This window comes from Dipodomys merriami, unplaced genomic scaffold (assembly GCF_024711535.1).
Source record: "Dipodomys merriami isolate MVZ:Mamm:240054 unplaced genomic scaffold, mDipMer1.0.p SCAF_2227, whole genome shotgun sequence".
Lineage (NCBI taxonomy): Eukaryota > Metazoa > Chordata > Mammalia > Rodentia > Heteromyidae > Dipodomys > Dipodomys merriami.
Window position 1 is genome coordinate 50,339 of NW_027203635.1, and position 10,597 is coordinate 60,935.

Genomic DNA, 10,597 nt, shown 5'->3' on the forward strand with positions numbered 1-10,597 from the left:
CGTTTCATGGCTCCTTTAGGGAAGGTTTCAGTAGATGTTCCTTTCCACCTCTTTCTTCCCCTTTCCTGCAGCCCACAGTAACTCCTGGGCCTGAATGTGTCTCCCCTAGGAGGCCTGTGTGAACCACAGACCAGTGTGGACACCTGCTCTTCTGTCTTCAGCCAGAAGGCTCATGAGGCTACTGTGACCACAGCCGCACTCTTCCAGCCAGACAGTCTGCTCTGGTGTGTATAGTTGGAGCTAATTCAAGGTTGGGAATGAGTCTGCCAAACATAAATAGGGAACGAGATGGGGGTAGTAGGGCAGGGGCTGTGAATCTAGGAGGGTCTGGGAAGTGACGATCGGTGTGACATGGCAGATGGTTCACCACGACCAAGGATGAGAGGGGAATCTTACCCAGGGTATTGGCGGTGTACATCTTGGCAGGGGGCTCCAGGCCCCCAATGGTGGCATGGATTCCCTCCAGGGGCAGTGCACTGGTGGGCAGTCCTCCCTGGAGTTCTGCAGACTCCAATCTGTGTCCCTCCTGGGCTGTTTCCAGCTGCGCAATGGTAGGCAAGTGTGTTCCCTCTGCTGGAGCCTACTTGGGATCAGGACATGGCAGTTACCTGAGGCTCTCTGAATGCCATTTTCTATAACCTGCTGTAGGCTGTCTGGAAGGAAAAGGGGACCACTGACTTTGGAACCCTTTAAGTTTGATTGGGACATGTGAAATGCCAGCTTTTCCAGGTTTTTTCCTTGAAGCTGGCAATTTCTACTAATGCTTGGGATTCTGGGTCAAATTAGATGGACCATTTCAGCCACCAAACAATGACATTCAAGCAGCACAAGCAGAGTTCCCAAGCCAGATGGTCTCCTGCTATGAACGTCGTGCCTTGACTGCCTTTTTCTGACAGCTGCCGATACTTCTCCACCTCTCTCTAGGGTGATCACTACAGTCGAGGATGTCATGGGGAGCAGAGATTGTGACCTTGTTATCTGCAGCCTACTAGCTGTGAGTAGAGACAATTCCCAGGAACTGTACTGGACTCTGGGAGATTCAGAGACCTGGGATGCCTCAGGGGTCCTATCTCTGGAACATGAAACTTGGGGGCCAGATATGGTGGACCATCCTGTCTGGCCCCAGGGAGTGGAGAGGAGGCCCCTTGAGCCAGGCTTTCACCTCAGGGCAACCTTGTTCACAGCTGAGTGGAGAATTGAGTGCCACACAGCTGGTCAGTGGCCGGACAGAGATCTTTGAGAAGATAGGCATCCCAGAGGCCCCAAAATACAGTGAGTACATCATGGCTCACATCCTTGGAACCAAAACAGTTAAGTGCGGTGGCACCAGGAGGGTGGGAAGAGGGAGGAGGTAGAACTGTTGGAGAGCTACATCAGGCTTTGCCCCCACCCAGGATGCTTACCTGAATTGGATGGGACTTTTCTGTAGTATTGTCATAGACAGATGCTCATTCGTTTATCCAACAAACCGTTACAGTGTGTGCCAGGTCTTGGTGGGGGAAGAGGAGGGGGTCATACAGGATGAAAGGTTCCAGTGCTGGTTCCACAGCACATGAAGAAATCGTGCAACAAGTGTAGGATTATGAAACAAAACATGGCTTTCTTTCATCATTAACCTATCCCCATGAGGAAGGGGATCCTTCACTGTATTCAGTCTTGCAGCTGGGGAAAATGAGGCATTGAGAAGCCAGGTGACCTACTCATGACTTCCAGCTGACAGGAAGCTCAGCCTGACTTCTCTGCCATACTTCCTAGGACAGTGGGTGTTATTCAGTCCACTTCTTGTGGTGGGACTTCCACTTTTTCATTTTTGAGGCTTGAATTTGAGGCCTGGATGCTGTGCCTGAGCTCCTTAGATCAAGGCTAGCACTCTACCACATGAGCCACAGCATCACTTCCGGTTTTCTGTTGGTTCTTTGAGTATAAGAGTCTCACAGACATTCCGGTCTGGGCTAGCTGTGAACCACGATCTTCATATCTCAGCCTCCTTTGTAGTTACGATTATAGGTCTGAGCCACCAGCACCTGGCTTAAGTGTAATTCTGGCCCTCTCTTCCTCTTTCTTTCTCTCTCACCCCCTCCTCCCCCTCTCCTCTCTCCCTCTCTTTTTCTCTCCCCACTCTTTCCCTCTCTCTCTATCCCTCTCTCTTTCTCTTTCAGGAACTGGTTGAATAGGTGCTGGAGGAGGTGGCCCAGCATCCCCATGTGGCTGGAACCCAAGGTGTCCCTCTCATTCTGGAGGTGGGCTGAGGGTCAGGAGCTGTTTTGCTCAGCCTGTTGAACTAGCTTCATGAGGTAAGCCCCTCTGTACCCCGGCTAGACTGTGATGGCTATTCATTGTCCATCCCTTGATTCCTTCCTCACATCCCTCTGCTACACCGTTGAAGGAAAGTGGATGAGGAGATGTTGCCTTGTCCCCCTGCCCAGCACGATCCCGGGACTCTGACCCATACCCCCACCTATCTGGTCAGGGCCTGGCTATAAGACAATGAAAACACTCCTTGTCTACTACCCTTTGCTGGGGAGTGTAGTTTTGGTTAGGGGGGTGGGGTGCAGAGGAAAGAGCCCAGACCTGACACCTCCTGGAGGACATTTGTTCTTGTGACAGAGCCAAGTCATTGCTATGGATAAGGAGGAAGCCGCATCAGACTGACCCAGAACAATGCTCAAAGATAGGTAGGCTGTTGAAGTATCAAACCCACTCATGTCTGCTTCCTACTCCCAACAAGTAGGTGTAGTGTGGGTGGCCCAGCCCTGGCCTAAGGGATTATAAATGGATGGTGGTGGTCAGAAGCTCATGGCTCCCACCCATCATCCTGACTGTTCGGGAGGCTGAGGTTTGATGGTCATGACTCAGAGCCAGGCCGGGCAGGAAAGTCCAGGAGATTCTTATCTCCCATAAACTACCTCCCTCCCCAAACCTACACACAAGCCAGATGTGCTGTGGCTCAAGTGGTAGAGCCACAGCCTTGAAAAAAGAATCTCAGGGATAACACCCAGACCCTGAATCCAAGTCCTAAGACTAACACAATCATAAAATAAATGAACAGTGTACAACTTTTATCTGACTACCAAGAAAGATGGATACAGTTTTCTTCTGTACTTGTAGCCAAAGGTAAGGGGCTCCCCTTGATGTTCCCCTAAACCTCTCCTCTCCTTTATCTGTCCAGGCTTAGGTTGCAGGACAGAATTCGGATCATCCCCCTGGATGTGACCTTTGCTACCCTCCCCCAAACACCTTCCTTGGGGTCAGGATCCTGGATACACTCCCTGCTGGGAGGATGAGGCACTGCAGAGATGAGGGTAGGTATCCCCAACACACACACACTCTCTCTCTCTCTCTCTCTCTCTCTCTCTCTCTCTCTCTCTCTCACTCACACACACACACACACACACACACACACACACACACAAACACAAATACCCCTAAGCCAACTCAGACTAGCCTTTTCCAAAGACACTTTATCTCCTTGGATTAACTGACCTAAGAGAGAATTTTGATCCCCTGTAACTGATTATTTTAACTTGGGCTTGCTAGATGACAGGAGATAAACAGGAGCAAAAAAAAAAAAAACAACCTTTGGTGCCCATCACCTGGTGCTCAGGCTCATGCCTGTCATCCTGGCTACTCCAGATGCTGAGATCTGAGGATCACAGTTTGAAGCCAGCTATAAGCTGGAAAGCCCGTGAGACTCTACTCTCCATGGAACCACCAAAAAGCTAGAAGTGGAGCTGTGGCTCAAGTGGTAGAGCACCAGCCTTGAGCAATAAAACTCAGAGAGCAGCTCCCAGATCCTCAGTTCAAGCCCACACAAAGAAATGGCCCCATCTTGTTGCCCACACATTGCCAGGGCCTCAAGCCCCCTCTCATGGGGTGTGATACAACACCTGTCCCTGGGTGGTGTATCAGGGCCTCCAGAGATCTGGTGGTGGAATCCAGGCCTTTCCCTTCATGCACTGTCAACCCACACTGGCTGGAAGGCAGAGCCTGACAAGCCGGCAGCCTGCAGAGTGGAGAGGCTCCTGCTCTGCCAAGGTGATCGGAATGGTCTTCTTGGAGGCAGCACTTGAAAAGGGGGTCTTGCTTAACAAGGAGGATCTGACAGGAAGCACAGAGTACAAAGGTGCTGAATATGATGGGCAACACAGCAGAGTATGTTCATTTCTAGCCAGGGCTGCTGTTGAGAGACTCGGTATAGATGTGTGACTTGGTATAGATGTTGGAGACTGTCCTGAGACAGCCTGAGGGGTCATAGAAGAACAGCTATCCAGGGCTGAGATTGTGTCTTAGAGGTAGAGGGCTCACCTAGCATGCAAGAAAGCATGGGTTGGATTCCTAGGTCCTGCATACACAGAAAAAGGTGGAAGTGGCACCGTGGCTCAGGTGAAAGAGTGCTCCCCTAGAGACAAAGAAAGTCGGGGACAGCGCTGGGGCCCTGATGTCAGGCCCTAGGGCTGTCACCATAAAACAGTTCTCCCAGGGACCTTTGTGACAGTTGGATGGCTATGCCCTGAAGCTCTCAGTAGGTCCATCCATGCTTTGTGTCTCCTTTGACAGAGGGGAGCTGGATACTCCTTCTGCCATGGGCACCCCTGGGCCCGGTTATCAGCAACCCTCCCAACGTCTTCCACCGGGACATGGAGCAGCTGGCCCCAGCAAAAAGTATATGCCTATAGGGTAATATTTTGAAGAGTGCATTGGACATATTCTAAATATAATAATTAAGTTGAGCAATTTCACATTGACAGTAATTAACTAGAATAATTTAATGCTAATTGGACAAGTTTGTCTTTCTAAATAAACAAAACCTATTTCTCCTTTTACTTTATCAGGGAAATATCTGAGCAAAAAATGGAAAGAAACATATGACTCTATAACAACTGGAATGAATTTTTGCCTTTTTATTAGCAAATATTAACTTTACACAGTATTTTATTGTGTTATACACATATGTCCATATAATGTAGCTTGCTAAATTTTATTCCTTTTATTAATTTCATTAGCCTATTTTTATACTTATGTTTTATTATGTCATACCAACATATTGAATATTTGAACATATTTACTGCACAGTATTTCTCTTCATCTCCTCTCTTACTTTTTTCCAAATTAAATCAGCTCTATCTTTTACACCTGGGTTATTCATTTTATTTTCTGGGTTATTCATATTTTCATATGAGAAATCTAGTATTTGTTTTTTACAGTATGGATAATTTCTTTAATATGAATGTTTCCAGTTCTATTTTTTTATTTTGAAAATACTGTACAGAGGGGTTCAATTTACATGGACAAGATAATGAGTACATTTCTTATCAAGCATTGTACCCTCCTCCTTTGTTTCCCCTTCCCATCCCTTCCCATCCTTCCCCCACCCCCCCACCCAATCCTCCCCGCCCCCCTTTCCCGCACGAAAGTTGTAAAGTTCGTTTTCGACATAACGACTTGTACATCTCATTGTTGCAATGGGTCCCCCTGTATCCCTATTTAAACGATTTGTTTTTCCCCTTCCCCTCCACAAATTATACCGACATCAAATACAGTGAAAGCAGGGGTTATACTGTGGGGGAGGGACATACAAAGCAACAAAGAAATAATCTTATAAATGTGTAAGAAACAATCGCATGAAAGAAAAAAACATTTGAATACATATCTTAGGGTTCATTTCCCTAACATCACCTTATCTGACCTTTTCTGCTTGACTCAGACATATACTAGATATTGCATGGGACCTATGTTTCTTTGGGCCTGGCTTACTTCACTTAATATAATTTTTTCCAAGCCTTTCCATTTCCTAACAAATGGGGCAATGTCATTCTTTCTGATGGATGCATAGAATTTCATTGTGTATATATACCACATTTTCTTGATGCATTCATCTACTGAGGGGCACCTGGGTTGGTTCCATATCTTAGCTATAGTAATTAATGCTGCAATAAATATAATCGTGCTGGTAGCTTTAGTGTGGTCTTATTGGTAAACATTTGGGTAAATACCCAAAAGTGGGATTGCTGGGTCATAGGGGAGCTCTATGTGGAGTCTTTTGAAGAACTTCCATACTACTTTCCAAAGTTCTATCTATTTTCTTGAAGATGATATTATTTCATAATTATGTGTGGCTAAATAGTATATCATTGTGTATATGCATATATGTATTACAATTTCTTTCTTCAATGAGTGATTAGGGAAAATGTAGGTTGATTCTGTAGTTATTTTTTTATGTGAGAGAAGGAAGGATGTATATAATGATGCTTGGAATGAGAAACATGCTCTTTAAGCAGGCACTCTCATATTTGAAACATCCTCTCAGCTACTCTTTCATCAGTATTTTAATAGTGAATTGAATTAAAAGAATAAAATTTATCTACTTTTGCAAAGATGTTTTTTTTCAGTACCTATAATATTTTTATTATAATGTTATGTTTACTATGTCATGTGAGTATGGGGATGAATGTGAAGATGAAAATCTAGGAATGTTTGTATACGTAGCTGACTCGAAGGAAACAATGTATGTGAGATACAGGATTCAAATAAAAGTTTGAGACCTGTAAGTTGCTAAATTGATGTATATGTCCAGTTTGTGGTGTGTGATTTCAAGATCACATTTTGGTAGATTTCATACCAAGTAAGTAGATGTTTCTAACCCCAAATCTTAAGGAATAAAATAATCATTGTCTTAGTATTCCAGACATTGTCATAAGTGGAAAAAATGATTGAAAGTATGATGGGTCAATAGTAAGCCTTTAGACACTCTACATTTTCCCCCAAATCTTCAGATGTACTCTTTGGATATTAATTACAAATGTATTTATAAACATTGATATAATATGATCTTATACATAAATATATGTATATATTATAAATATATCATATATAGTTATATTTTAAATGTGTACCATAAATATTGACTTATATTTAAATGTAATTCATCTCATCATTTATACATATATATATATATATATATATATGCATACTTTTTTTTTTGGTCAGTTGTGGGTCTTGAACTCTGGGCTTGAGTGCTGTCCCTGTGCTCTTCAGCTCAAGGCAAGAGCTCTACCACTTGAGACATTTTGCCACTTACAGTTTTCTGGTGGTTTATTGGAGATAAGAATCTTTGGAATTTCCTGCCTGGGCTGGCATTGAACTGTGACCCTCAGATCTCAGCCTCCTGAGTAGCTAGGATTATAGGCATGAGCCAAGGGCTCCGGGCTATATTTACATCCGAGATTTGTTAGTGGAACAAAGGGTACAGAAACTATTATTCTTATCACAAAATGACTTCACACTTACAGGTATAATTATAAGAAGAAAAACGATAAATATTCACAGTGGCAGAAAAATCCCTTAGGTGCCTAACAAGACAGCACGTTTTTCCAGACACTGCATGTGGTGTGAGCTCTTTGCAACCCAAGCGACTGTAGAAGATATTGCACCCTAAACAAAACTGACAATTGCATGAACCCAGTCCTCTATGACAGATTTAGCCAGGCCTATCTTAGAGATTCTTGTTAGGGACATGATGAAAAATTTATAGTTTAGTTGTGATTATAGAACTCTTTTATACATGTCACTCAGCCATTAACTATATTTAACATAGTTCCTTTTGCTCTAACTTATATTTTCATGGCTTAGGAAACTGTTTTTTGTTTGTGAAAACTTAGCTGTTCACTATATAGACATGAGTTTTTAATCCTTGAAATTACTGTCTGCATAGTGTTCTATGAGATGAGCTTCTCTTTACCATATCATAGGAATAAACTTACTCTGATTCAAACTTGGACAACAGCTACCTTGTTCTCTCTCCTAGAAAACCATCTGCATAGACTTCTTTACATGTAAACAGACCCTCATTTACTTGCAAAAGTCTGTCAGTGAGTCAAACCTAACTCACCCAAGTGAGGTGAATTCCTCTGTCATGCTTCCTTTACTTTAAAAATTGTAAGAACTGTACAGCAATGTGCATACTTTTTAATGTGAAGTGTGACTCCTATTTTTCCATAATGTGAATCAAGCAGAGGAATCAATTTAAAATGTGAAAGAACCTTACAGAGAGTCTTGGACCTTGAAAATTGCCCTGGGTATGAATTTTTGGAGAAATATCCCTTCTAAGACAAAGGACTCAGTTTTTTTTTTTTTTTTATATTGTGCTGGTACTGGGGTTTGAACTCCTGGCCTTGAGCTCTATCTGGGCTTTAATTCTCAATGTTTGCTCTATACCACCTGAGCCACACCTTCACTTCTTCCTTTTACCACAAGAGCAGAAAAGAATCTCTTAGGTTTATCTACTTAAAATAGCTTGGAGTTGCAATTGTCAAATTTGAACCTACTGAGTATCTAGGTGTAAGCCACTGGTGCTGTGCTAGAACTCACTTCTTAAGAATAAATAATCACAAAAAGAGGTGCAATAAATATTTGTTCAATTATGTATGTGTTGACTGATAAGCCAAATCACTTGCTACTGGAAAAGAAAAAGAGAGAAGATAGAGATTAATATGGAGGAGAGAGACACAAAGAAAGAAGGGATGGGAGGGTAAATGAGTGGAGGGGAGTGAAAGGGAGGATATGAGAGGAGAGGGTAGCTGGGTAGAATTGTCTACTGCTCACTAAGGTATTGTTGGACAATCAATGCCGTTGCATTTATGTAGCCAAAGCTTTATATTTTTGGTAGTAAGTTGATATATAAAATACCAATTTACAGGTAGTAACCTGTTAGTGTGCTTCCTCCTGCACCAAGGAAGCCACAGTTAGGTTACTGTTACAGATAAGGCAAGAGTAAGCAGTTTAAGTTATTCTGAGAAACAATAATTGACATAACTAGGAATGTTCCCTTGTATGGTGAAGTCAAGCATCACTCTTTTCCCTGCTACAGTCTTCCTCTCAACAAGAATAGCAAAACCAGAAGAGGAAGGAGATATCTGAGTAATGATCATCTCTCTGTTTACCCTCATCCCTTGGCCTCTCAAACAATAAAGCCAAAGGAGACTTAACCTGAACTAATGGGGAAAATGGGGGGAAAAGTTCAGTCTAACTTATTGTGAAACTTTTAAAATAATTGGGGCAGTATTTCAAATACTGAAATAAAACTTTTTAAATTATTAATAAAAAGTTACTCGAAACTTATTGAAAATTTAAGACTACAGGGCTCACTACATAGTGGAATCTGCATAGGTAAAACTGACTCGTGCTCCTATCATCAGAAATTGAAGATTGTCCCTAAACATAGACTGCTGAAGTGATAAGCGATGGAAATTCATGATGGATAGCATAATGCTGAGAGCATGGAAATTATTTCCTTTCCATCTTCAGTGTGTAGAGAAGAAAAAAGCTCTATAGGATGGTCCTGAAGGTGCAATTCTAAATTTAGGACAGAAGGTGAATAGTAAAATAGACCTATCTCAGCCATTCAGAGATTGGAAATGTGGAGAAATATATTCATTTATGTGGTCAAACATGGAAGAGAGGATGTGGCAAGCCCATAGCCAAATGCCAAAGGTAGAGATATTTAACAAAACACCATGAATTTGAAACAAGTCTTAAAAGGGGAGCTAGGCTTAGAGGAAATAGGGCAGAAGGATGGAGAGGGAAATGGTGGACTAATACAGTCATAACACTCAATGTACATATGTGAGAATATAAGTAGGAAACTTGAAGGGATAGGTGGGGTTGGGGTAAGGGAAGGAAGAAAAAAGGAAAATTTGACAATGATCCAGATGCACTGAACATTCAAATGCACATACACTCTATTCAACACTGACATGATGAAGCAAAACCCCTTTGCACAACTTGCTAAAGATAATTTTTTTTTGAAGTTTTAATATTAAAAGACCAGAAGCATAAACCTTTAGAGATAAATAAGAGGATAGTATTGACATATTGTTGAGGCTTGTGTTCCCAAAATTGAAACAATTCCCAAAATTGAATATATTTAAAACATTAAAACTTTGAACGAACCTTAACACTTGCTGCAGTGTTCATTATGACAGGTGCCTTGTATAGAATAATTGAATTCCTCCTCCTACACATTTCTTGAACAACAAATATCTGGAATTATTTTGTTTTTGACATGTCAATCTTGACTTTATTCTTAAATGTGTGCTTATGTAAGAAATATATGGTTGTAAAATTTCATGACAATTCTTTTGAACTTCCTTTTTGTTGAATCGTCTAGTTTAATAAAATCCAATTGCACTTTTGATATAAAAATATTTTGTGCTCAATTCAGAATCACATACACTAACATTGGAACGATACAGAGAAGATTAGCATGGCACCTGTGCAAGGACGACATGCAAATTCGTGGAGCGTTCCATATTTTTACAACAACAGATGCTGGAGGGGATGTGGCCACAAGGGAACCATACAGCATTCTTGGTGGGAGTGTAAACTTGTTCAACCACTTTGGAAAGCATTATGGAGGTTCCTCAAACGATTCCACATAAAGCTCCCCTTTGACCCAGCAACCCCACTTTTAGGGATTTACTAAATGATCACAAACAAGACCATACTAAAACTACCAGCTCAACTATGTTTATTGCAGCATTATTTACCATAGCTAAGATATGGAACCAACCCAGCTGTCCCCACTACATGAATGGATCAA

At 42.1% G+C, this 10,597-nt stretch overlaps 1 long non-coding RNA gene and 1 other non-coding gene across 3 annotated transcripts; both read left to right on the top strand.

Annotated features, from left to right (window-relative positions):
* The first annotated feature begins 141 nt into the window (after positions 1-141).
* On the top strand, positions 142-4,690 carry LOC138835031 (uncharacterized). Of its 2 annotated transcripts, XR_011374363.1 has the most exons (7): positions 142-224; positions 925-994; positions 1,185-1,272; positions 2,160-2,294; positions 2,608-2,675; positions 3,170-3,302; positions 4,558-4,690. It is a non-coding gene; the product is annotated as an uncharacterized lncRNA (long non-coding RNA). The 2 variants fall into 2 exon arrangements; XR_011374364.1 differs by lacking the exon at positions 2,608-2,675.
* Positions 4,691-10,206: 5,516 nt separating this feature from the next.
* On the top strand, positions 10,207-10,313 carry LOC138835036 (U6 spliceosomal RNA). Its single transcript, XR_011374368.1, has one exon. It is a non-coding gene; the product is annotated as a U6 spliceosomal RNA (small nuclear RNA).
* Positions 10,314-10,597: the final 284 nt, after the last annotated feature.